Source organism: Aulonocara stuartgranti (assembly GCF_965226115.1).
Source record: "Aulonocara stuartgranti genome assembly, chromosome: 5".
Taxonomy (NCBI): Eukaryota; Metazoa; Chordata; class Actinopteri; order Cichliformes; family Cichlidae; genus Aulonocara; species Aulonocara stuartgranti.
In genome coordinates, this window is record NC_138943.1 from 5385913 (window position 1) to 5412354 (window position 26442).

General features: G+C 38.8%; 1 protein-coding gene and 1 long non-coding RNA gene across 4 annotated transcripts in view; one reads left to right on the forward strand and one right to left on the reverse strand.

Moving 5' to 3' along the window:
- Positions 1 to 26442, reverse strand: part of LOC309707100 (A-type voltage-gated potassium channel KCND3-like) — a 109740-nt gene that overhangs the window by 55680 nt on the left and 27618 nt on the right. The window lies entirely within an intron of this gene.
- LOC309707182 lies at positions 2129 to 3505 on the forward strand. Its single transcript, XR_014276930.1, has 3 exons — positions 2129 to 2851; positions 2925 to 2983; positions 3315 to 3505. It is a non-coding gene; the product is annotated as an uncharacterized lncRNA (long non-coding RNA).

The following is a 26442-nucleotide window of genomic DNA, read 5'->3' on the forward strand; positions in this document are numbered from 1 at the left end:
CAAGCACTCCTTTGGTTCCAGGTGGAGTCCTGAATGTCAGTTGGCTTTTGATACCCTCATTGACAAACTTACCACTGCACCAGTTCTAGGTTTTGCTGATCCGGCACTGCCTTACATTCTCCACACAGATGCCAGCACCAACGGATTGGGCGCTGCCCTTTACCAAGAGCAAGAGGGGAGACTTAGGGTGATAGCCTATGCTAGTAGGGGGTTGTCATCCAGTGAAAGTCGTTACCCAGCTCACAAGCTTGAATTCTTGGCACTGAAGTGGAGCGTGACAGAAAAATTTCATGATTACTTGTACGGAGCAAGCTTTACAGTAGTCACGGATAACAACCCACTTACCTATATCTTGACATCAGCAAAGTTGGATGCTACCGGCCATCGTTGGCTGGCTGCTCTTTCTACATTCTCGTTCAAGATACAGTATCGAGCAGGCAAGCAAAACCTGGATGCAGATGCACTTTCCCGTCTGCCCCATGATGGTACTTCCTCTGGGGAACCTGCTCAAAAAGATGAGGAGCTAATTAATCAGTTTACTCAACAACATCTCTCAAGCAGCAGTGATGGTGAAATATCAGCTGAAGTTGTCGATGCGATTTGCCAAAGTGGTGTTGTCAGGACCCAAGCTGAGAATAGTTTGGTTGAATCCCTGTCCATCAACACAGCAGTGCTTCCTGAGAATTACTCAGAAGAGTCACATGGACTTCCTGTTATTTCCACCATATCCCATTCTGAGCTTTATGAAAAACAGAGAACTGATCCAACTCTTCAGGAGGTTATTCACCAGTTGGAGTCAGGAGAAAAAGTTCCTCTGACAGCCAGGAAAGAGCTTCCTGAAATTCCTCTTCTCCTTCGCGAACTGAACAAATTGGAGCTGATTGATGGTATCCTCTATAGGATAAGATATGAAAATGAACAACCATCATACCAACTGGTCCTTCCGACAGAACTGCGGCAAACTGTTCTCCACAGCCTCCACAATGATATGGGCCACCTGGGAGTGGAACGGACCCTTGACCTTGCCAGGACTCGGTTCTATTGGCCAAGAATGGCAGTGGATGTGGAAAATAAAATAAAAACCTGTGGCCGGTGTATTCGCCGGAAAAGCTTGCCGGAGAGAGCTGCTCCTCTGGTTAACATTCGGACATCACGTCCGCTTGAACTCATTTGTATGGATTTCCTCAGTCTCGAGCCCGATACTAGCAACACCAAAGACATCCTGGTACTGACAGATCATTTTACCAAATATGCCCTTGCCATTCCAACACCAAACCAAAAGGCAAAAACTGTGGCTAACTGTCTTTGGGAAAACTTCATTGTTTATTATGGAATTCCAGAAAGACTCCATACAGATCAAGGGCCAGACTTTGAGTCGAAATTGATAAAGGAGTTATGCGCCCTGTTGGGAGTCCAAAAGTGTCACACAACACCGTACCATCCAAGAGGAAACCCAGTAGAGAGGTTTAATCGCACTCTACTGGCCATGTTGGGAACTCTTGAATCCAAACAGAAATCCAAATGGAAACAGTTTGTGAAACCACTTGTCCATGCCTACAACTGTACTAAAAATGAAGTCACTGGCTACACCCCATACGAACCAATGTTTGGACGTTGTCCTCGTCTCCCCATTGACCTCGCTTTTAATCTTCCTGTACGTGAGAAAGAACAACAGACACATTCACAGTATGTACACGACTTAAAAGCTAGGTTGAAAGAAAGTTATCTGCTATCTTCAAAGAATGCTGCAAAGAACGCTGAGAGGAACAAGACTCGATTTGACCAACGTATTATACCGTCCAAGCTAGAAGTTGGAAGCAGAGTTTTGGTACGGAACATGAGGCTGAGGGGCAAACATAAACTTGCTGACAAATGGGAACCAGATGTCTTTGTAGTGCTGAAATGTGCCAAAGATCTCCCCGTCTACACTGTAAAACCAGAATGCAAAGACGGCCCAATTCGCACATTGCACAGAGATCTCCTTCTTCCGTGTGGGTTTCTTCCTGCAACAGAGTCAGGACCATCAGATGAGACTATTCCAATCACACCCTCTTTAACTCGACAACAGGCCAAGAAACAACAGGAATCTCCTGAGTACTATGTTGAAGAGAATGTATTTGAACCGACCTTTGTCCACCTTGCCCCGCTCCCAATGGAGTTTAGAGTGGAGAAGTCTCTCAACCCCCTACAGTCTTTTCCCAGTGGTGAGGAGGAAAGACTTCCTCCAACATCTACACCTGAAATGGAATCAGCTGGAGAAGCTCTGTCAGGATCCCAGAGGGAAGACCCATTGGAGTTTGATGCTGATGAAACATCAGGGGAAGATTTGCTTGAAATCTTACCCGAACCCATTCTTGAAACCATGTCTACAGACTTGTCCGATCCTGGAGTCTCTGACAACTTAGCGGCCGAGCCTAGTCCTGTGACATTACCAACTCTTAATTGCTCAGATTCGGTTGTTGACCCCCCTCTGAGGCGGTCAACGCGTCACAGATCACCACCTAGGCGACTTCAGTATGCCCGCTTAGGCAATCCATTGATATCAGTTGTTCAGTCTCTGTTTCATAGTCTGTCAGATGCTTTAACCACCGCAACCACCAATTCTAACCCTTCAGTCGTACATATTGTGTAGTGTTGTCATGCAACGGGACGTGCATGTATTCAAGGGGGGAGGGTGTAACCCAGAGTGATTTCCTGCACTTATTTCCTGCCATTGAACGCATCACAAATGCATGACTCCAACCACATGACTTTGCTCAGCCAATCGAATGGCATGTAGGTCATAGTAAGCCTGTCCCGGCTTCCTCCCGTCAGATGCGTGGAGGCAAGCCAGGTGACAGAGCTGTTGCAGGTGTGTATTGGCAAACATTTGCTTTTCCCGTTTTAATGCATTTTCTTAACACCAACTAACTTATGCAACTTAGATGCTGATTACTGTGAGCCAGAGCCATAATGTTGTTGTGCACTGAACAGAATGGAATTGGTGAGTTTGAACTTTTAATTGACTGTTTGTATTGCTACCAGCTGACCCTAATCGGCTGCTGCCGGTCCAAACAATTTGATTTTGATTTGACTGATAGTTGTTGAATAACAAATGTTGTGGAGCTACATAGTATGTATGTATGTAGCAGTTGAAATGTTTTCAGTTAAATCCTTATTGGTTAGAAATATTATATTTAACCAATATATTGTTTGTTTATTTTTATAAATTGTGTACACAGGAACAAGAATAACTTAATGTATTTAGCTTAATTGGCTGACATTTTTGTATGTTATTCTTGTGATTTCTTATTGGCCTTGTTTATTTAATGCAGGCCAGGTGAACCTTTTTTGGGTATGGAAAAGGATGGCGAGCCAATGAACGGCTAGGAGCAGGACTCATTCTGCATTGAAGCTTCCACTGGACTGGTAGGAAGCTATCAAAGGCGACGCTCTGTCCCGTAATTTCCGAATACACTGATTTCCACAATCATACACACCAGTTCCCCCGTTTATGGACAATAGCGCTCGGACATTGCTCATGGATATTCAGATAAAACTCATGGACTTCAGTGTGGATCAGTGTTTTCGATGTTAACATGTGTTATTTATGGGGAACTTTTTTTTGAGAATCTATATTGCTTGGTATAAGCCGGAAGAATTTGCTTAGTTGTTTTTGTGCACCCCCACTGGGTTTTTCTATTAATTAAATAGCTACAGCAGGAATGATTATTTAAGCTTTCATTTTCTTTTCTTAATTTTCTTTGCTTTCGGTTAAATACATGGTACCTGCAAAAGCATTTTGTGTTGTGTGTATTTAATTACTGGCCATCAGCTCCGGTAGCATTCCTAAATCTTCTGATTAATAATAACCACAAAATCACACTCAATCCCTAGCCTGTATTAACTCATTAGCGCTACATCAGTGTTACACATCACCACCTGGTATGGCAACAGCACCGCCTACAACTGCAAAGCTCTCCAGCGAGTAGTGCGGTGCTCTGAACGGATAATTGGAGGTGAGCTTCCCTCCCTCCAAGACATCTACAGGAAGCGGTGCCTGAGGAAAGCGGGGAGGATCATCCCCGTACCAGCAGACTGAGAGACAGCTTTTTCCATCAGGCCATCAGACTGCTGAACACGTCATAGACACCTCAGCTTCACTACTGGAACTTCAACATTATGCACTCCACACTGTATATAAATGCCACTTGTTTTGCACATATTCAACTCTGTATATTTTATATATTTTATTATTATTATTATTATTATTTTATTTTATTTTTTTACTATTTAATTTGTAAAAATGTGTATACACACACACACACACACACACACACACACACACACACACACACACACACGTAGCACACGTAGGAAAATATTTAGTATACACATCCAGAAATGCATACACTATTATATATTGTACATATATTTATTAGTTTCAGGTTGGCCATTCTTGTATTTTGCTCGTTTGTGTTGTTGTGTTTGCACATCTCTGTTGCTTGTGGGGCTCGCACACAAGAATTTCACTCGCATGTGCTGTGCCAGTGTGCCTGCACATGTGATGTGACAATAAAAAGTGATTTGATTTGATTTGATTTGATTTGAGATGTCAGGGGACCAAAGATTCAGCTTTTCAGGGTTGATATAAGTTCTCATTAACCACTTGCGCTGTAATAGCTTTATTCTTGCATTCACTGATTGCTTTGAGACTTTAAGCACGCTGTTTCCCAATCAGCTTCTCGTATGTTTTCTTCTCCATGCCTCCAACCCATCTTTGGTGGTCTTTTTATCATAATACATCAGTTGTGAAGAACATAGAAATTTTACCCTTCTGGTTTAGATTTTTAGGTGTGAGATTTTCAGTATGTGATAGTGCTGTTTTGGGGGTTAAAGGTTTATATTGGATGAAATAAAGTCTCTTAAAGAAATACATTTGGGGAATGTTTAAGTTTGACAAAGTTTGACATTTCATAACAGTTCATATGGATGATTTCCATTTGGGGGCTCCATGGGAGCTGTTTTATGTTAGTATTTGCAATTTTGTTGGGGGCTGATTTGTAGGTGTGCACGTGTTGCTCACCTCTGAAATGTAGTAAACTGACTGGCCTTTCTTTGGAATGAATAAAAATAAGGGCAAATCAACTAGAAATAATTCATTAAAGGACAATAATATATCCCAACTTTTATATCAACCAGTTTACTGCTTAAGATATTTGATGCAATAAGTTAAATATAGACTAGAACTAGATCTGCGGATTGTAGGAAGGCTGCATCTTAAATCACCTTCTAGTTTTCAATTTTTAACTTGTGCTGAATAATAAAGAAACATAACACATACATGAAAAACTGTGTGTATGTACTACATGTACACATACCTACATCGTTAACTACCAGTCAGTGTAGATTAATTATTCCTAATGCTTAAAATCTGATCTTGCAACTTGCAGGTAACAGATCAGCAAATGAGAAATAAATTAGATTTTCCTGAAATATGAGCATTTCTAACACAGCTACAAACTGTAATGTAGCAGTGAGGTATAGCAAATTAGACTTGAAATTCAATATTGTTACATTAAATTATTAGAAGGAATGATTGTTATGATATTAGCTGCAGGGCAACTGATCCTTTGCTGTCAGGCGAGGTCAGTCAGCAGACATTTCAAATCAGTTACTAAGGCATTAGGCAGCTAAATTGTGAAGCGCAATAGCTGCACCCCAGACAAGGACTTTGTTATAATGTCAGTTTTAGGTGTACGTTTAGGTAATTCCAAGACTATTACCATCTGTTTGTGCTTGTCGCTCCATGTACTAGGCCTTTAAACAAACACTATTTACTTTGCCATTTCCCTGAGCAAACATCTGCTCAGCTGTGATAGGTTTTAAATATTAGGCAGAAAAGCTTCCCCGAGCTACCTGGCAGTCTCAGAATAAATTATAGTTGACATTTTCCATGAGGGTGATAATGCAGCGATTCTGTGCCGCTGGAAAACAGTTTATTTTCTTGTGTTATTTACATATGGGCTTCTTCCCCCTTTTGCTTGGCTTTCCTTAATGTGTGTGTCAGCTGTGAATGAATGAATACAAAGTATGAATACAGACTTGTGGACTTACCATTTGTGTCCCTGCAATTTTCAACATGTTTTTTGACTTTGTCTCTCACCTTGTATTTCATTTTAGTCTCTACATCTTCCGGTCTCATCTCTCAATCACTCTCTCTCTATGAGTCCATCCAACTGCAGGCAAAAGTGTGAGCAGTATGTAATAGCATGGGAATATGAGTAACCCTACAGGGAAAGAAGATGTAGATCTGGTACATGAGGAGAATAAAGATGGCATGGAGTCTGTCAAGTTTTCCTAGCTCTCCATAGCTTAAAGACTTATTTCATTTTATTATAGCCTTTATTGATAATGTATTTCTATGTTACACTTCTCACATTACTAAATATTTCAGTGCTTAAAGAAATGTCTTACACTACTAACCAGTGAAAAGTTTATACCACAGCTGCCCAAATTTAACAGTATTGTTAATTACAAAATTATTTTTTGTTTCTGTGGTGGTTAATCCACCAGTGTGGTCAAGCTATTTAATGGAAATTATATTTTTTAATGCTAAAATATAATTATGGTTCTTATCCATGAATTTTCAAATTTACTCTTTTATAAAAACAATCTGAAAAAATAGTAAAGCACATTATTATTTTTGATTAGGATGGCAAATTGCAGTTATTTACTTTCATTCATGAACAACAAAATTCGTTTTAGGTTTTGAATGCTTGTTTGATTCCAGTGTGCCGGCTCATTCCTGTATATATAACTATTCATTCAGCTTTTTCTTTTCCAAATAAATAACAATATAATTTTTTTTAGCATGAACCAGGTTTTGACAGATTTCTATAATGGACATTATGGACAATGCCAGGCATCCTCTGCACACGGCCATAAACAATCAGAAGAGTCTGTTCAGTGACAGGTTGCTTCTCCCAAAGACAAGAACTAACAGACTTAAAAACTCCTTTGTCCCACACGCCATCAGACTGTTTAACTCCTCTCTGGTGGGGAGAGGGAGGGGAAACAGGAGGACAAAGGAGGGGGGAACAACTAAGCTGTAGTGCCTCTTCACCTCACTGTACAATACCTTTTGTGCAATACTTTTGTAAATAGTCAACAGTGCAATAGACTCAATACATGAAATGTGCAATTCACTTGTATTTTTATTTTGATTCCTATTTATTCTATTTATCCCCTTCGTATATTTTATTTATATTGTCTCTGTATTTATATATATGTGTGTGTGTATAACTCTGTAACTTCTGTCGTTGCTGTGCTTTTTTGGAAATCGAATTTCCCAGAGGAACCCACCCGAGGGATTAATAAAGTTCTATCTTATCTTATCTTATCTTATCTTAATGTTTTTGTTTTTACTTGTTTTTATGATTGTTGACTTGTTGTGCTATAACTGTCTATAGTTATGTTAATGCTCTAATGCTAAGCTTTACCATTTGTATACAAACAAGCGTGACAGTAATATGGCAGCTCTGTTGTCAACAGTTTCTCGCATTCTACCCTGTTCCACCATTAAAAAAAATCAACACTAGGATCTAACTGGGTAAGAGCCTCTCGTTGAACAACCTACTGCAGTGATTATCCAATTACCACATTGGAAGACATATCCCATTTTCTTGGAAAACGTGTTATTCTGTATCGGAAGGGTCAAATTACTGGCTGCCATCAAGCCACAATACAACTAAGGAGATAGAAAATGACCAACATTGGGTTAAGAGCTGCCCAATGCATCACTGAAAACATGGATGCACAGTGGTCTGTCATCTTTAATGAGAAATGTGGCGCAAGCATTTGGTGAAATCAGATTGTAAAAAAATTGAATATTGCACGTTTCTACATATACAATGCAAGGAGAACTCAAGGGATTGGGACCAAACAGCTGTGTAGCATTAAGTAAGCAACGTATGAATGAAGTTACTACTCCATCATGCCTAGTGTCTACTATACAAGCCCATGAGTGCAGGGTTATAGTCTGGGATTGCGTCAGTTAGTCACATCGGGGTTCAGCAATGTCATGTGTCCAGAAAATGTTGCCAAACTACCAAAATACACTGAATCACAAGGTTTTTCTATCAATGGATTTTGTTCTGCCCTGATGGCATTGGCATATTCCAAGATGACAATGCCAGGATTCATCAGGCTCAGACTGTGAAACTGTGGTTCAGGGAGCATGAGACATCATTTTCACACATGGATTGGCCACCACAGAGTCCAGACTTTAACCCCTTTGACAGAATTTGGGATGTGCTGGAGAAGACTTTACACTGTGGTCCAACTCTCCCATCATTAATACAAAATGTTGATAAAATATAAAAAGTGTCTCTCTGGATGGCTTATTAAATTATGCCACAGCAAATGTGTGCCATTATCAGAGGTAAAGGCAGTCCAATGAAATGTTAGAGTGACTGCTTTTAGCCAGCGGTGTATACTGAAGCAGTGTTGTGTGACTTATCGTTCATCCCTACCTTGCTGTGTGAATCTTCACAATCATAATGTCGTTGCTGTGCTTTTTGGAAGTCGAACTTCCCAGAGGAACCCACCCGAGGGATTAATAAAGTTCTATCTTATCTTATCTTATAAATGCATGTTACCATTATTTAAAAAAGGAAACACATGGCACCTGAAGAAAGAACAAGTCAAAATGTGTTTTACCAATGCATAAATCTTTTTCTCTCACCAGTCGTTATAATGATCCAGTATTAACTTTTAGAAGCTTGGAGAGTTCCTTGGGAATAGAGGATGGTGAATCTCACAAGAGCTGGATATCTGAGTGAACTACATCAAAATTAAATAAATCTCAAATAAACTTGTAGTTAAGTGCTTTGCCTCTTCTGGTCAAATAGAGAGCTAATCAGACCTTTGTTTCAAATGCCAGATTAATATTGCACTGGACTTTAATAACCGGTATGCCCATTTAATCAGATCAGGTGAGAATAATGCAGTTTTTATTCGTTTTGCTGTATTTCACGAATTTCACTGTGATGCACCAAACCACTTTTCTTTACTATGGGACAAATGCATCACAGAACATGTTGGGAGAAGCCAATAAACATGATAAATGAACACATCGGCACTGTGCCTCCGTGCCTCTTTCTGATTACATACAATATTGTCATTATTTAGCTGTCACACATGATGATGTGTTTGCAGGCTGCAGTTAGTGTTTGGACATTGTGGATGGAGAAGAGAGGTGACTACATGCATGATGAATATCGTTACTACCATGAATGATTGAGAATGTGAGGTACAAATCCTGCTTAATGCTTACTGTAAGGTGGATTTTATAAATTGAAAATTTATATCCACTGGGCTAACAGCAAGATTTGATGATTACAATAATCCATCAAAAAGCCTTTTTATTTTGAAAGTCTTTCATACCTGGTTTACTGGATATGGTGTGAAGAGTTAAGTGCAACAGTTAAAAAGACTACAGTCTTTAAACCTCGACCGGAGGCCTGCAGAGTTGGCAAAGAGACTGTATACAGACTGTATATAAAACAAGAATTTCTCTTTAAAAGTGAAGGTAATGCATAAGTGCCTTACACCTGGATTCTTTCTAAAGGTGAAAAAACTTCCTGTAGTTGCTAAAACAGGTCAGACTGTATATATGTCAGGGTTAAAAAAAAGTACTATACTTTCCTGATAGTTGTGATTGCCGGTTTTGAGTATTTTATCTTACATCATGCTAAATTTTTAAATTAAGGTCCAGTTTATAGTAAAATAGTCAGAGTTAGGGTGTGTCTGTCTTTTTTTAAATTAATAATTTACTTATACAGCAGGAGCTTGGAAGTACTGAGCAGTGTAACTAAAATTTGTTTCAAAGTATTCTTACAGCAAATCTGTAAAGTGTATCTTTAAAACAAACTCCAAAGTTTTGACTTAACGAATTAACCTGTCATTAGAAAAAACAGCCTTTTAATCTTGAGTAACACATGCTCTTACCTTGACCTGGTCCCCTGTTGCTATGTACAGATGAGCTGCTTGAGACTTGAAGCCATGTGACAGAAATAACAGAAAAATATATTTCATTTCTGAAACCCCCCAAAACAGCTGACACAGCTCCTCTTGGTCACATTTTGTAGCATCTTTGCTCATTTTTTCATCATCCTCCATCTGTCTTCATTGTTTTTGAATGCAGAGGCAGAGCCACTACCTGCTGGTAGCACACTGTCACACCACCTGGCCAATTAGCTAGCATTATCCAGCATGCTGTTTATAAATGTTGCAAATCGTCTGCTTTATAAATTGTGACTCATGATGCTTGTCCTTTTAAAAACAATACATTGTGGAGTGTTAACTATCATTTAATTTTTCTCAATTTTTGCATCATATGAAGCACGTGTTGTAAATATAGTTCTCAATTCAGCATGCTCCACAGTGCTCCTAGAGGTCAGTGCTCCAGCCCAAGCGAAAGCTTTACAAGTAAGTACATGAACCAATGGATGACATTATGGTGGCTATATGGATTATTAATTCAGAGTAGTGTATAATCTTGTAACAAAGAGTACATTGTTTTTTTTATTAGCTTGCAAAACATTTGCAAATGCATACATAAACAAAAACAAGTACACAAAACTTACACATTTTGCTCCATTTCATTAATAGGACTATGGCAGCTATGTTAATGTTGAACCTCTTATACTATCTATAGTGCAAGGCATTTTTGAAAATAAATCTAAGCTTTTTTCCCCCTTTTTCACTGCTAGGCTTCTATTTTGAAGTGTGCCAGGGGACGAAATGTCCATTTTAATCTCCTGAGATCAGTTCCAAGTCTCCGACAAGGTGGGAAGAGGAAAGCAATGCAGGGTACGCTTAATAAAGACACAGAGGTGAAATAAAAGTATGAGGCTCATTTTGAACAAATCCCTTTTGTAGCTGGAGGCTTGAGGATATAAGATGAAAGAAATGCAAAGCCATATCACAAAAGTACCGTAAAGATAAAGCGAACATCTCCGTATTTCAATGTATAGCAGGAAAAGGGAAACACGTTTCCATGTATGTACACACGGCCCTTCCCGACAGCCAAAAATAAAACAAAAGACAAAGCATAACAGTTAGAAATATACTATTATCGATTCCTCTGAAGCTGCATACTCCCCCTCACGCCACGTCTCCACCATCATCCCCCTGCTTTCATCTTGCAGAAGCTGGGGTTGGTGAGAGAGAACAGAACGTGCTTGTGCTTTTCAGAGCTCTCCACCCACCGTGGTCCACAGCAGGGGGAGTCTATAACTCCAATGTACCCTCCCCATCCCACTCAAGCTCTGAGGCTTCATGTAGTACCCTTTCAGCCTGACCTCAGCCTTTAACAGCAAGTACAAAACCATAAAGAGACCACCTCCCTGGATGCCATCGCATTGCACCAAAGCCTCTATTACCGAAACAATTTTAGGTGAATTCAGGGAAAACTGTCAGAGGTGAGGAAGGTAATATCTTGCATTCTGACCTCAAAGGTAAGTTAGCTGAAATGATTTCTAACATCTAGCAATAATGAGCCAATTGTGTTATATAGGTTTAATTTCAGTTAAAGTGTTGTTCTCCCTTGTAGAGAGCTGTATCCCTATTTTCACAAGATATTACATGTATAGAAAAAAAAATAACAAGGAGCTTCCAGCTCTTTAAAAGTGAAGCGAATCCAAAAGGGCATCTTTCTAAAGGTGAAAAAATTCCTGTAGTTGCTAAAAAACGTCAAATTGAAGAGTAGTCTTGGTTAAAAAAAAAAGTATGTAGAGTAAAAAATTAATTATCTGTTAGGTAAATGCCAAAATATGTAAAAAAAAATTCTCTGAAAATACACAAAAACAGATCGACCATTTCTCCAGTGCTAGTGACACAATACAAAGGGCAACGCAGGCATGAACATCCAATAAAAGCATTTGAACTTTAAGTTTGTTCACTGGTGCTCTGTTGACAGGTGAGCAGCTACAACTGAAATCAAATAACTTAGTCAACCTTTGCCAGCACTCACTGGTACTGAGTGCAATTAGAACAAGGCCCTGTAATTTACAAATCACCTTGTTTTGCTGTCTGGGGCATCTACGGTGTCCAGCTGTCACTGGGAGAACGAGATGTTTGTTTATCGCAATCAAACAAAGCAGGCAAAAGCAAAAGATTTCACAAATTACATCCAGCCACTTAGGTGCACCTATCCTACTTGGGAAGGAAAAAAAACTGCAACAGCGCACTGAGATCGAGACACTAGTAAATTCAGAGAATGAGAGATGAACCTGTTTTCTGTTGTATACACAGGAAAACAGAAATTAATCCCAGGACACACTGTAAAGAAAAACTCATACAGGAAATAATCATTTCATTTCCTCCCTCGCCTGTCTCTTTTCAGAATTCAATTTATTCTAACTCTTAATACAAGACATGCCCGAGAGGACTTGAGAGGTCAAAATTATTAACTTTTTAAAAGAAATTGCTCTCTCCAGTATCTCTAGCTTTTAGTGTTTAAACTGTGTATATGTGTGAGAGCAAAAGGTTCACGTTTCCCTATTCTACACATACAAATACAGACACTTTTACTATGGAGCTCTGAAAACTGCAGCCATGAAAAACAAAAGCTTTTTTTCTCATTTTCAAAAAGCAGCCACACAATTAATCCTGAATTAAATAAACATATTGCAGCATTAACGTATTGTAAGAATATATTAAATCCTGTGTGAATGAATGCTTACATATATTTACCAGCCAAAGCTGATATACTTAATCAGAATGAAAGGTAAAAGAAAAAGGGGTGATAGACCTTGTTTTTCAGTCTAGAAAGGCAATGGTCTTCTATATAAATATAATCTGTTGTTAGGTTGTTGCTAGGTAACATGGTATTAACTGATATATATATTTACCTTTGCAGATATAAATTACTGTAGCCAAATTAAAATGATACAACGCTTTCACAAGGTACTATACTGTTGATGCAGAAATGCTACAAATGGCTAATTTTGCCCTGTTGGCAGGTGGTTGCTAGGTGATGCTAATGTGGCAGTATGTCTTATAGATAAGAACCATAGTGGTCTAAGATATACCTGTTTTCCAAGTTTGGTTGCTCAAATCCTGATTATGTAGGAAGAATTGGGGGAGAGATGGACAGAAAGTCAGCTCACATTCAAAGCCATCTTCTTGTGCACCTCAGGACCATTTGCAACAGCTGCTATGTTTGAATTTTCAGTCCTGTTATGTTTCCTTGTACCCCTGTGTTGCATGCAGGATCTCCTTTCTTTCAAAAAAGCAGTCTTTTGAATTTAGTGGAATTCTACACTTATAGTGTGATACTGTGGCAATAAATCACAGTGTGCAACATGATGAATGTCGGAGAAAACGATGCGCATTCTTTCACTCTCATTTCTCACCTGATTTGCTTCCTTTGTGTTTGAGATTGTGGAAAGAAACAAACAAAAAACTGTTCAGTTTTAGCCAGATCGCCAGTTTAATGAGCCTTCAAGCAGGTAATCATAGTTTGAAACCAAACTGATTGTTTACTCTCAGCACACGTTTGAAGTCCCTGGTGAGATTACAGACTGATCTAAAAATAATAGCCACACTGGAAGCTGTCTGGATATGCCAGAGAGGATGACCTTTATTGGGAGATCATCCAATTATAAATTTTTTAGGGTCATTTTCTCAGTTGAATGTTTCAATCACACTTTGATATTAGTCTATATTTGTTAGTCTATTCGTTTCTTATTTAATTCTATACACTATGTGAGGTTAGCATAACTGTAATTCAGTTGTTTTTACATGACAATAAATTAAAAATCTTGATTTGAAAATGGTGACTGTAAGGAGCTGAGTGAATACTAACTGAGGCAGACTGTAGTGTGCAGCTTCTTTAAAACTCATCCAAATAGTATGAAGTAATTTTTCAAAGCCCTGTTTTTCACTCTGTATGTGTATGCCTCATGTTCTACACGCAGAGCAGAGCGAAGCAGTCAAGAAAAAGGGAAACAATGTTAAAAACAAGTCGTAAGATGCTATGTTTTTTCTCTAAGAGCTAACAGAACTATCATGAAGTCCTTGGCCCAACCGTTAAAAAAATGTAACATCCAATATTTGATATTTCTGCAGGTCTACAGATTATCCTGGCATGTGTCATTCTGTCATACACAAAAGAGTGAAATACAGTCATAATCCAGTCGCCTGAACTGAATATTGTCTTTGAACTGCTATTGCCCAGTTTTCACTTAAAACTTTTCACTGATTTAAGCGTCTGGGCAATTTACAATTCAGCCTGCCAGCTGCTCAGAAATGGAGCAACAAGACTGATTTTAAAATTTTGGAGCTGGAGCCTGGGATATTTATTATTCAGAAGCTGGGCATAATTTCCACAGACTAGCAGCACACAGTATTTTCTGTATCAGAATACAAAGCATTTTAAAGACTATTCATAGTTTAACTCTAATTTTTAATCTTATGTATTAGGTTAAGTGGGTGCACATGTTTTGCCCTTCATTTTAGAGATTTGCAGCTGTGCGATTTTGCAGAAAGCATAAGAACACATGATTAGAAACCTAATTTCACATCTGGTGTGACAGCTATGGCATCATGTGGAGCTTGTGAGTAGTCACAACACTACTCATAAGCTCCACGTGAATGCACATTCCAACTAAGACCACACTGAACTCAGTGTTCGTGGAAGTCCCTGAAGGATCACGGAGCGGTGTGATCAGGCACTCATCTGGCTCAGCCTCTGCCTGCAGCCCAAGGGACCCAAGTCTTGTATTAATGGCATGACAGTATATGTACACTGTACTACCACAGAATTAAACTCGCTTTAACAGGTGGCCTATTTGGCTACAGCACTTTAATTAATACCAACGAGGCTTTCAGCTTTGAGTTTTGGGTTCATCACTCAGTCAACTGTGCATTTGTGTATTTTGTTTTTCAGCTGCTTACGGCTAATTTGAAATATTGCCTCAGAGATTATCACTCTCTTTCATCCAGAGCAGTTCAAGAAGAGTTTTGATTGACTTGGCAATAACTGCACGGGAAAATCATAATGAAATTTAGGCGACATACAACAAACACACATCATTTGTGTTGTGTTTTTCTCTCACTAAGGAAGAGAATCAATTATAAAGCCAAAAGTAACAAATATCTGAACATACAGTACAGTTTAAAAATTCGTATTTTAATATTAGATGTTTATAAAGCATGTAATTGTATACAGTTTTCCACAATTAATCATAAAATGGCATAAAAAACAGTTCACACAGCCTACATTTTTAACAAATCCTTGCAAAATTCTCATTACACTGTAGTTGGTGTATTTTTACAACATTTCTAATATCACCCATGACCTAGACTTTCTAAATGTATGTTTTTTTCTTCTTCTGTCATTTCACACTCTATTACAGCACTACTTATTTCACCATTACCCGGCAGTGCTGTCTGTGAGAACGCAAGTGTCTGACTCAGCAGATCAGACATTTATTGGTCATTCTGATTGTGATCTAGTGAGAATAGAGCAGCTAATTTCACAGTATCCCACTGGGATTCACGTGTTTCCCGTTCTGCAAAGTCTACCCAGAATTTTCAGTAGTGGGGAGACATCAGACTCGAGTTCATGTCCTGACTTGAGTTCATGTGTGACAATAGCTTTATTTGGCTTTCTGATTTTTAATGTTCTGTTCCAAGTATTGTAAATTCAACATCACAGTGACCAAGTTTCATTAATGATGCACTGATTCTGAAGGCTGTTTACCCTGCTCTTCTACATGACAGTGCAATTAATCAAATGTTTATTTTCAATTAGAATTTTGACTTCCACCAATTCTGAAAAAAAAAAAACAACCCATACAGCAATTATCCTAATTATTATTCCTTTTCGTAATAGTGCTCTTGTTTTGTGTTGAGGTATAAATGCAGAGCACCTCTTTCTGCCCACTCTAAAAGCTCAAACTAACTCCCCACCATACTGAAGCAGGTTTAGCTCAGGTGCATGGAAAACGATGGAAAAAGGCCCATGATAATAAAAATGTAATTAAAAGTTTAACAAGTGCATGACGTTTCAAAAGTAACCGTGCCCTGAGCGATGACCATAATAAATTGGTACCTCTTCATGCTGGGTCTGGCTGTAATCTGAGAAAGTGACGTTAGCTGGTAGCAGAGATAGAGAGGCTAGCTACTTTCACAAGAATACAACACAAGTATATGCAGGATATTATCAAACATGCTTTCAATTACCTGCACTGAAAGAGACAAAGCAAAACAAACAACTCTTCCTGGTTTTTACCTTTAAGCAAAACCGCTATTTTATTTGTGTTGTTATTGCATTTTGGAAGTCTGAGTGAGACTGGATTAATTCAAAATTGCCACTGCAGTGCTTTTTCCTGTCATTAGTTTTACACCCTGATTGCATTTATGTCATTATTCATTAGGCTTTAAATCCAGGTTGCACCAATTATTGTTTTTCATTGATTTTGAGAAAAAAAAATGAACGTGTGCCTGTGTGTGGACTTTGTTGGCACTGTGGAAATGTGGGGCTCATTCTTATACAGGTCTGCTTCAAATGTCCTAAAGTAATCAATCATATTCACTTAAAAATGAAATTAATCTCCCAACAAACATAGATGTTTACATCTGCGCTGTAACTGCAATAAGTTAATTAACTGATTCGCACTACAACCTGCTTTGCCTCTTATCTGTAGTTATTTTTATTTAATTTAATAACTGTACAGTACTCTCTGTATATAGTAACCATTGTCCTTAATGTAAATATGTAAGAAAAATTGTGTATGTTTCTGTTCCGTGTCCTGTGTACTGTTTGTTTGTATATGTGTCTTTTTGGCTGCTGTTACAACCAAATTTCCCCTTGTGGGACAATTACAGGATTATTCTATTCTATTCTATTCTATTCTATTCTATTCTATTCTATTCTATTCTAACCAGCAAGCATACATCAACCTCTAAATGCAATGCAACAAAAGTGCCTAAAGGTCACAGAATTAATTTCAAGTCTTAGACTTAATGACACACGATGCTCTTTAGGGTGTCAGCCTTCCTGACATGAGCATATTAAAAGTGGTAATGCCTTATTGTGGCTCCCAATTTAGACTTGTGTTAAGTTGTTTTAGCATCTTGCTTCACAAGTTGTACTGTTCATTTATGATACTACATGCACAGACAGACACACACATGCACCTATCTTTGCATTTTTCAAATAACAGACTTGAATGTTAACAGAATATTAGTTGGCCAACGTCTTATTGATGAGGTTGTGATTGCTTTGCCTGCAGGATGCCACCTGTTTGGGTGTAGGTGGACATCTATCAGTGATGCTGACGTACACAATCATTACCATTAATGCCTTCCACTCCCTTCTCTGTTTAAACGCAATAACAACATCAGGGATTGCCATGTGTGACTTTTCCTTAAGTAGAACCACATCAAGTACCTCCTGACACTGCATACATATCAGAGCATTGGCTCTCTGCCTGATCTCAGCACCGCAAATGATCTAGTATGAGCTCTGCATCTATAGAAGTTCTTGGAGTTAATTAGCATCAATATTTTTTTTAGTGGCTCTTTAGGAAAGGGTACATATCAATCTTAATGTGTTTCTGAACACCAGCTGCTTTATGACTTTACCTGTTTGCTACAAGGATTTGTTGCAACACTGAGTAATTATGTTACGCATATTTCCGAAGCTAATAAATATTAGATTGAGAAAATAGGGTCTAATGGGCTCTGAATGCAGAATTTGGAGCAGAAGGAGTGGGACGGAGAAAAACAGACAAAAAGACAGACGCAAGATATGAGAGTTTTGATTGGTGGGCTCGATAAGTTCATTTGAAAGCCTGGAACATTCATTGTGCTCAAGTGGTCATCTTGTGGCTCATTTGTAAGAGGGCTGAGCCATCATCATCAACCACTCAACCATTAACACAATGCAGTCCCTCTGTTTCTCATCTCTGCTTGCTGATACTTGGCTGTGTGTGAATCAGAGATGTTTAAAAAAACACAGAGAAAAGCTGGCCGGATCAACAACACTAGAAGTTCTGTTTTGACCACTCAAACAACAGATGCTGTAAATGCGTGGGATCTAAAAAAGAAGTACAATGAATGACATAAAACATGTATAGGTTTAAAGTGTTGCTGTGTTAATAAGCAGTTGGGCTGCTTTAAACTCAAACAACAAGGTGCTCCAAATTCATCAGTGGAAATCTAGTAAAGTACTGAAGTACAATTGTGCATTACGGCCTGGTTCTGCCGGAGGTTTCTTCCTGTTAAAAGGGAGTTTTTCCTTCCCACTGTCACTAAAGTGCTTGCTCATAGGGGGTCATATGATTGTTGGGTTTTTCTCTGTATCTATGAAGCGCCTTGAGGCGACTTTTGTTGTGATTTGGCGCTTTATAAATAAAATTGAATTGAATTGAATTGAATTAAATTACTTATATTTTACTTGAATATTTCCTCTTCATTACACAAATTTCAGTCAAAGCATCACAGAACCTGTAATGTGCACAAAATATAATTAACAAAATAAATACCATGGCAAAGGCAAAGATTTACAGTTATTTGTATCTGATGCTGCAGACTAAAGAAGGAGATACAGGGAGTGCAGAATTATTAGGCAAATGAGTATTTTGTCCACATCATCCTCTTCATGCATGTTGTCTTACTCCAAGCTGTATAGGCTCGAAAGCTTACTACCAATTAAGCATATTAGGTGATGTGCATCTCTGTAATGAGAAGGGGTGTGGTCTAATGACATCAACACCCTATATCAGGTGTGCATAATTATTAGGCAACGTCCTTTCCTTTGGCAAAATGGGTCAAAAGAAGGACTTGACAGGCTCAGAAAAGTCAAAAATAGTGAGATATCTTGCAGAGGGATGCAGCAGTCTCAAAATTGCAAAGCTTCTGAAGCGTGATCATCGAACAATCAAGCGTTTCATTCAAAATAGTCAACAGGGTCGCAAGAAGCGTGTGGAAAAACCAAGGCGCAAAATAACTGCCCATGAACTGAGAAAAGTCAAGCGTGCAGCTGCCAAGATGCCACTTGCCACCAGTTTGGCCATATTTCAGAGCTGCAACATCACTGGAGTGCCCAAGAGCACAAGGTGTGCAATACTCAGAGACATGGCCAAGGTAAGAAAGGCTGAAAGACGACCACCACTGAACAAGACACACAAGCTGAAACGTCAAGACTGGGCCAAGAAATATCTCAAGACTGATTTTTCTAAGGTTTTATGGACTGATGAAATGAGAGTGAGTCTTGATGGGCCAGATGGATGGGCCCGTGGCTGGATTGGTAAAGGGCAGAGAGCTCCAGTCCGACTCAGATGCCAGCAAGGTGGAGTACTGGTTTGGGCTGTTATCGTCAAGATGAGCTTGTGGGGCCTTTTCGGGTTGAGGATGGAGTCAAGCTCAACTCCCAGTCCTACTGCCAGTTTCTGGAAGACACCTTCTTCAAGCAGTGGTACAGGAAGAAGTCTGCATCCTTCAAGAAAAACATGATTTTCATGCAGGACAATGCTCCATCACACGCGTCCAAGTACTCCACAGCGTGGCTGGCAAGAAAGGGTATAAAAGAAGAAAAACTAATGACATGGCCACCTTGTTCACCTGATCTGAACCCCATTGAGAACCTGTGGTCCATCATCAAATGTGAGATTTACAAGGAGGGAAAACAGTACACCTCTCTGAACAGTGTCTGGGAGGCTGTGGTTGCTGCTGCACGCAATGTTGATGGTGAACAGATCAAAACACTGACAGAATCCATGGATGGCAGGCTTTTGAGTGTCCTTGCAAAGAAAGGTGGCTATATTGGTCGCTGATTTGTTTTTGTTTTGTTTTTGAATGTCAGAAATGTATATTTGTGAATGTGGAGATGTTATATTGGCTTCACTGGTAAAAATAAATAATTGAAATGGGTATATATTTGTTTTTTGTTAAGTTGCCTAATAATTATGCACAGTAATAGTCACCTGCACACACAGATATCCCCCTAAAATAGCTAAAACTAAAAACAAACTAAAAACTACTTCCAAAAACATTCAGCTTTGATATTAATGAGTTTTTTGGGTTCATTGAGAACATGGTTGTTGTTCAATAATAAAATTATTCCTCAAAAATACAACTTGCCTAATAATTCTGCACTCCCTGTAAGGACTCATATCAGTTGGCTAGGCAGAGAGACTGAGCTGAAAAGGATATGCAGCAGGTTAGGCTGATTAAGGATAGAAATGGAAACGTAGTAACAAGTGAAAACAGTGTGTTGAGAAGGTGGAAGAAGTATTTTGAGAAACTGGTGAATGAAGAAACTAAGAGAGAGAGGAGGATGGATGGAGGCGCAGAGGATTTCTAAGGAGCAAGTGAGGGCAGCTATGATAAGGAGTGAAAATGGAGTTAGCAAACCTGTGAAGATATGGAAATGTCTACGAGAGAGGGCAGCAGACTTTTTTAATGAGACTGTTTAATACAATTGTGGAAAGTGAGAAAATGCCAGAGGAATGGAAAAGAAGGGGACTGATACCAATTTTCAAGAAAAAGTGTGATGTGCAAAGTTAGCTAGTAACCACAGATGGAAAAAACTGAACAGCCATAGCATGAAAATATAGGAAAAGAGAAAAGCTAGGTCAAGGACAGATGATCAGTGAACAGTAGTATGACTTTATTGAGAGAGCTGGTGTGAATGAGGAGAATGCTAGGGAGGCAGATGATGTGCTGTGGTCACCCCTAAAGGGAAGAGCTGAAAGAATAACTCAATAGATTTCAACTAGGGGAAACATTTTTAGTTAATGGGTCGTCTAGATTTGATGTCATATTACCATTATGTTCACTTCCACAACTGCATATTGATTATTATAGATTAACCTTCTGTTAATAAGCAGTAAAGCATTTTTAAGATATCTACTAAAATTTGCATCCCTTCAGGCTCTCAATATTCCACTTTTGATTGTTAATATCTGTTGTGCTAAAATGCTACCTTAGAAGACTGTGTAGGGTATGGAGTAATTGCTGCTCCATCTGATTTATCACTGCTGATGACTGCAGACAACGAGCCTGCATCTAAAATTTAACACAACCCATTCGAAAAGTGATAAATGGTGAGATACCAGACAACAAAGCAGAGAACGAAAAAGATATTTCAGCAAATAAAATACAGTTCTCTTTTTGTCAGTGGTATTATTTTCTGTTCAGTGCATCACACAGAGTTACTGTATACTTGTTTAAACAACATTCTTACCTGTGTATATTCTAACTCTATTACTGTATCTAAAAAATGTAAAATTATATAAACATTCACTAAATGATTTTCATTAGGGTGATCGTGGCTCAAGAGTTGGGAGCTTGCCTTATAATCGGAAGGTTGCTGGTTCGAGCCCCGGCTCGGACAGTCTCGGTCGTTGTGTCCTTGGGCAAGACACTTCACCTACTGGTGTTGGCCAGAAGGGCCGATGGCGCGATATGGCAGCCTCGCTTCTGTCAGTCTGCCCCAGGGCAGCTGTGGCTACAACTGTAGTTGCCTCCACCAGTGTGTGGGTGACTGGGTGTGTAAAGTGCTTTGGGGTCCCCGGGGGGGACTAGTAAAAGCGCTATACATTTACCAAAATCTTTTTTGTATTTTTTTAAATCTTTTTTTAAGTTCACATTAAGCTATTTATATAAGCTATTCAGCTATCTATCTATCTATCTATCTATATATATATATATATATATATATATATATATATATATATATATATATATATATATATATATATATATATATATATTCATATTTAACAGTCACATAGATGGGTCTCAGCATAAAAGAGGGTACCAATTATGAATCTTTGTCTAACTAAAGAAGTTAGACTAAATATGGAAAGTTGTGCAGAAAACTATGAGTTTGACACATTGGCAGGATGAAGTCAGAACCCAAAACGAGTGGCTTCAAAATTGTTATAGATATGTTATAATGAAAATGTAAACTGTAATGTAAAAGTTTAGTTAGATCATTTGCCTTAAAATTGATAAAGAATGCCATTTCTGGGGAAAAATCGATACCTGAAAGAGCTTTTCTTATGGCAGCAGCAATACTGTTTCGGAGCCCAAACTCCCACAGTCACATTGCTTTCCAGGAAAAGCACCAAACAAGGCAGCCTGTCTATTGTGTTGAGGACAGTAGAGGAACACATTCCTGACAGCTCAAGGGAATGAAGCATTGTGCTGCTGCTTCGTCTGAAGAGACAATGACAGACGAGAAAAGGCCACAGGAGACAATTTAAACTGAGTTGGTTCGTCTCCATGGTGACTCCCTGCTTTGAAAAGCTGCCCTGGTTCTTCCAGTCTGACTTGGTGCTAACAAGAGGTGTTGTCTATGCTTAAGTCTAAGCATAGACAACACCTCACAATGATGAGGTCTTACAGGAATCATCATGAGTTATTGGAACTTTAAAATAAGTTGAGAAATGTGTTTATAAACCTCCATAACTTTTCTTTTTGGTCAGACAATTGATATTTCAGTAAGATGAACAGATGAAAACCAGATGTTCAGTAAAGTTTAGATCCAGAATCTTAGCTGTAGACATGTTGTATACACCAACTGTAATATGTTTTTGTTATTGCATTTCTTTGAAGTTCTGAAGCTCTGTGGTTGCGGCTGTAAAAATAGTTAAAGCCACTGAAGCTATTTAAAAGCTAAAATCTTTGCACTTCACTTACGCTCATTTCATGATTTGACATCAGAACATTATGAACTGTGAGAGGTTTGAGGGCATAAATGGGTGGAAATAGGTGGAATTATTCCACGTAGTATAAGTGCAGTGAACTCTGTGAATTCTTTCAAGAAGAAACATCTTTGAACACCTTGAATGAAACGAGAAAAAGAAACATTTGGTTACCTTGTTATCATGAACCTAGAAGAGTCAAAAAATGGTTCAGTGACACTGTGAAGCCCAACCAGAACCAGTCTTCTGATTCAGCTTGATTGTGGAAAAAGAGCAACTACCCAATGACTTCCATTTATGTAGTCCAATTCGTGTTCTTCTATTCTTCTTGTGAGAGTTTCCTCCTAACTGAGAACTATCTTCCAGTTCTTATGCGTGCTTTCTTGCACAGACAGAACAGTAGAATTGTGTAAGTGCAGTCACTTCTGTGCAGATATACTAACAAGGAGAGCTAAATATCAGGCAGTTTGCTTCCCTTTTTCAGATAAGATGAGCAGGGGTCACACCACTGGGAGAAGAGCGTTTGCATACATCAAGAATGATTCTGCCAGTATAAATCTTGGAAAAAATTCTGAAACACAGCATCTAACCAGATACTTAATATAGATGGCATTACCTTCCCCTCCGAATCTACTGTGAGGAATCTTGGAGTAATTTTTGACCAGGACATGTTTTTTCAACACACACATTAACTCTCATCCCACCGACCTAACATGAGGTCCCTGGGGACCCCTAGAATTATTTACTGTAAGAAACAATCATAATAGCAAAATCATAATAACAGCAAAACTATCTTCTCAGAGCAATATTAGTTGTGTAATACACGTCGATACCATTAATTTGTATATTTTCTAACATGGAAAGCTATGCTTTTTCTTCAATACAACCTGCAGCTTTTATTCAAAGTACAAAGGCTTTTTCTTTAGCCTCTGGTGTCCCTTAGTTTTCAGCAATATCAAGTAATTATTTGTGCTGGATTTACATGATGAAACCAGTCAGGGTCATTTTCACTATAAAATAACTGAAATAAACATACTAACATAATAAATACCGGCTAGCCCAGAGATGTAATCTCTCCAGTCTGTCCTGGATCTGCTCGGGGCCTCTTCCCAGCAGCTGATGGCTGAAACATCTCACCTAGGAGTCCAGGAGGCATCCTTGTCAGACACCCATCCCACCTTAGGTGGCTCCTTTGGTAAAGAGGAGTAGTGGGTATACAGTATTCAGAACCCCTCCCAAATGAATACATTTCTGCCACTTGTATTCAGTCTCATTCTTTCAGTCACTACCCAAAGCTTGTGAGATAGTTAGATGAAGATTCAAACGCAGATTGATCTGTAACTCAGCAGCTTCATTTTCAACATGCCAGCACAACATCCTCGTCACTGCAGACACCACACCACTGCTCCACACTCACACTATACATGAACAGGACACTGCTCTGTCTACAAAAAGTAATGAAGAGAATCTTGGACAAAGGGCAGCTCTGCTAGAGACCAACAACCACCAGGAATGAATAAGACTTTTGCGGACAGTGTGGTCCAAGCTGTCACTTTGGTTGTACAGGGACCAGAAACAACTAAAGCTAAACACACAATACAGAAATAACATCTACTTTGCCTCATGCTATGCTCAGGGCATGCTGGTATATCACTAGAAGAGCAAACAGTTTCTATCTTCCTGTCATTGTTTCAGGAACAAACGTTAACAATCTTTTCAGTGTTACGTTAAGTATTTTTTCAGTATTTTTCAGAGACGTGTTTGACAGTAACAAGCTTTTTGTTTTTTTTAAAACATTTTTTATTGTTCAACAAAACCTTTTGAGTTAATTTGCTATAAATGTCATACTGTCAGGAAAATACTCGCAAATATTATGTTTATAGTGCTCTTAGAAAGACAGTTAAAGTGATATCTTTTATTTTATTAAAATGTATTTATTATATTATTTATTTATTAAAATGTGCCAGCCGCTAGCTTTGTTAGCCCAGTCAAATTTAGTATTAATATTTATGTTACCAACCTTATGGACATTTTCAAATCACACATGTGGAACCAGTGTGGTCCACTGCATAGAGGTCTACTCTAGTACATGTAGAGTATATGTGTTTTTGAATATGCTATAACTGTGGTATAACAAGGTCCACAAGTAGGTGACATATACCGGACAACAACCCATACAAAGAAAAAAGCACAATAAAGTAGTGAAAAGTGGCATTATTGTACTATTATTGTATTATTATTGTAATTTATTAAAGGTGTCAAATTAGGGCTTATCTGTCTGAAAAAAAATCTTGTGAAAACAACACTCCTTTATCTCAACATGCTTTCCACAGCAGGAGACTAGGACATTACACACACGCTTACTCGTCAATGATGGGATTAGAGAGACATGCTGTATCACGTACGTAAGAGTATGACTGCCCAGCATGCTGGCTAACTGAGTCAGCCAGGGAGTACTCAGATACACTGCACAGAAACAAACCAATGAAGAGGCACTGAGAGAGCAAAGATGCTACTGTGCATATGTCTGCAACAGTTAAGGCTCTTGCAGAGTGAACACAGGCGTCCTGCAGAGCCTCTGATCCTGTTGTGTTGTGTGGTTGTCTAATAGCCAATGAGACAAACACTATTTTGAAAGAAAGTTATTTGTGTCAGATGAAAAGTTCTTGCATCTGTCTGATGGTGGCTATATGCCAAACATAACGAGCGTGCACCAAGCACCAAGCACAGCAGGTGAGATGACTCTTATGCGTCACTCTTTAAAGGTGAGAGAAAAGAGACAACCCTCACCCTAAAAGAGCTGTTCATGCTGTTAGGCACAGTATGTACAGTAAAAAGATGGTTTTGGACGTAAAGTAGCAATGCTCCCATCCATATGATATTAAGGGAGGATGGCAAGCACATATGTCATTCACTATCTTAACTGAAGTCAAGATTAAAATTAAAAGAGAGTATTTTAAGAGGTTTGTGCTACTGGATTAAAAAGGGACTGCAGTCGGTAAATTACACAGATGCTTACAGCAGCTCTCCATCCCTTGGACCCTTTAAGGAAATGCTTTATTTAAAGTGCACTGTTTGTACCCAAGACATAATCTCTCCAGTTTAATCGTCATGACAAATAGCTGATTTAATACAGACGACACATGGATGTAAAAAGTGGGAAACTGAAATTTTTTCCGCCAGTTTATGCCAAAACCAAGTGTTCTACAAGAGGCACTCTGATAAATGGAAGGAGGCCATTATGATCAGGTCACCCAGATAAAACCACCCCTTGCAGAAACCTTTCTGCATAGTGACTTCAAAGAAACTTCTACACAGTTGGAGATGGTGTGCAAAGCAAGAGAATGGCTGATATATTAACTGCGTGTGCTAATACAGTGCTCCTGTCAACGTGCAGGAATCTTCTGTTCTTATGAATGATTGGCAGCTTTCTGCTTTTTAGATGTGAATGAATCACCAGGATGCATATTGTTGAGCACATGTTGATGGGCAACATGTGGGATGGCCACTATTAAGTTGCACATGTTGAATGGAAATGCCATTTTCTTTATAGAGAAGAGATTTTCTCCTGGCAGCCCTTAAACACAAACCATACTTATTCAATCTTTTTTGATCTTACTGAATAACTAACATTAAAGTCTAACATTTAACATGCTAACTGAGGCCTGCAGAGTCTAAGACGTAGCTTTTGGGGTTTTTGCACTTTCTCTGAGCATTGCACAACCTGACCTTGGGG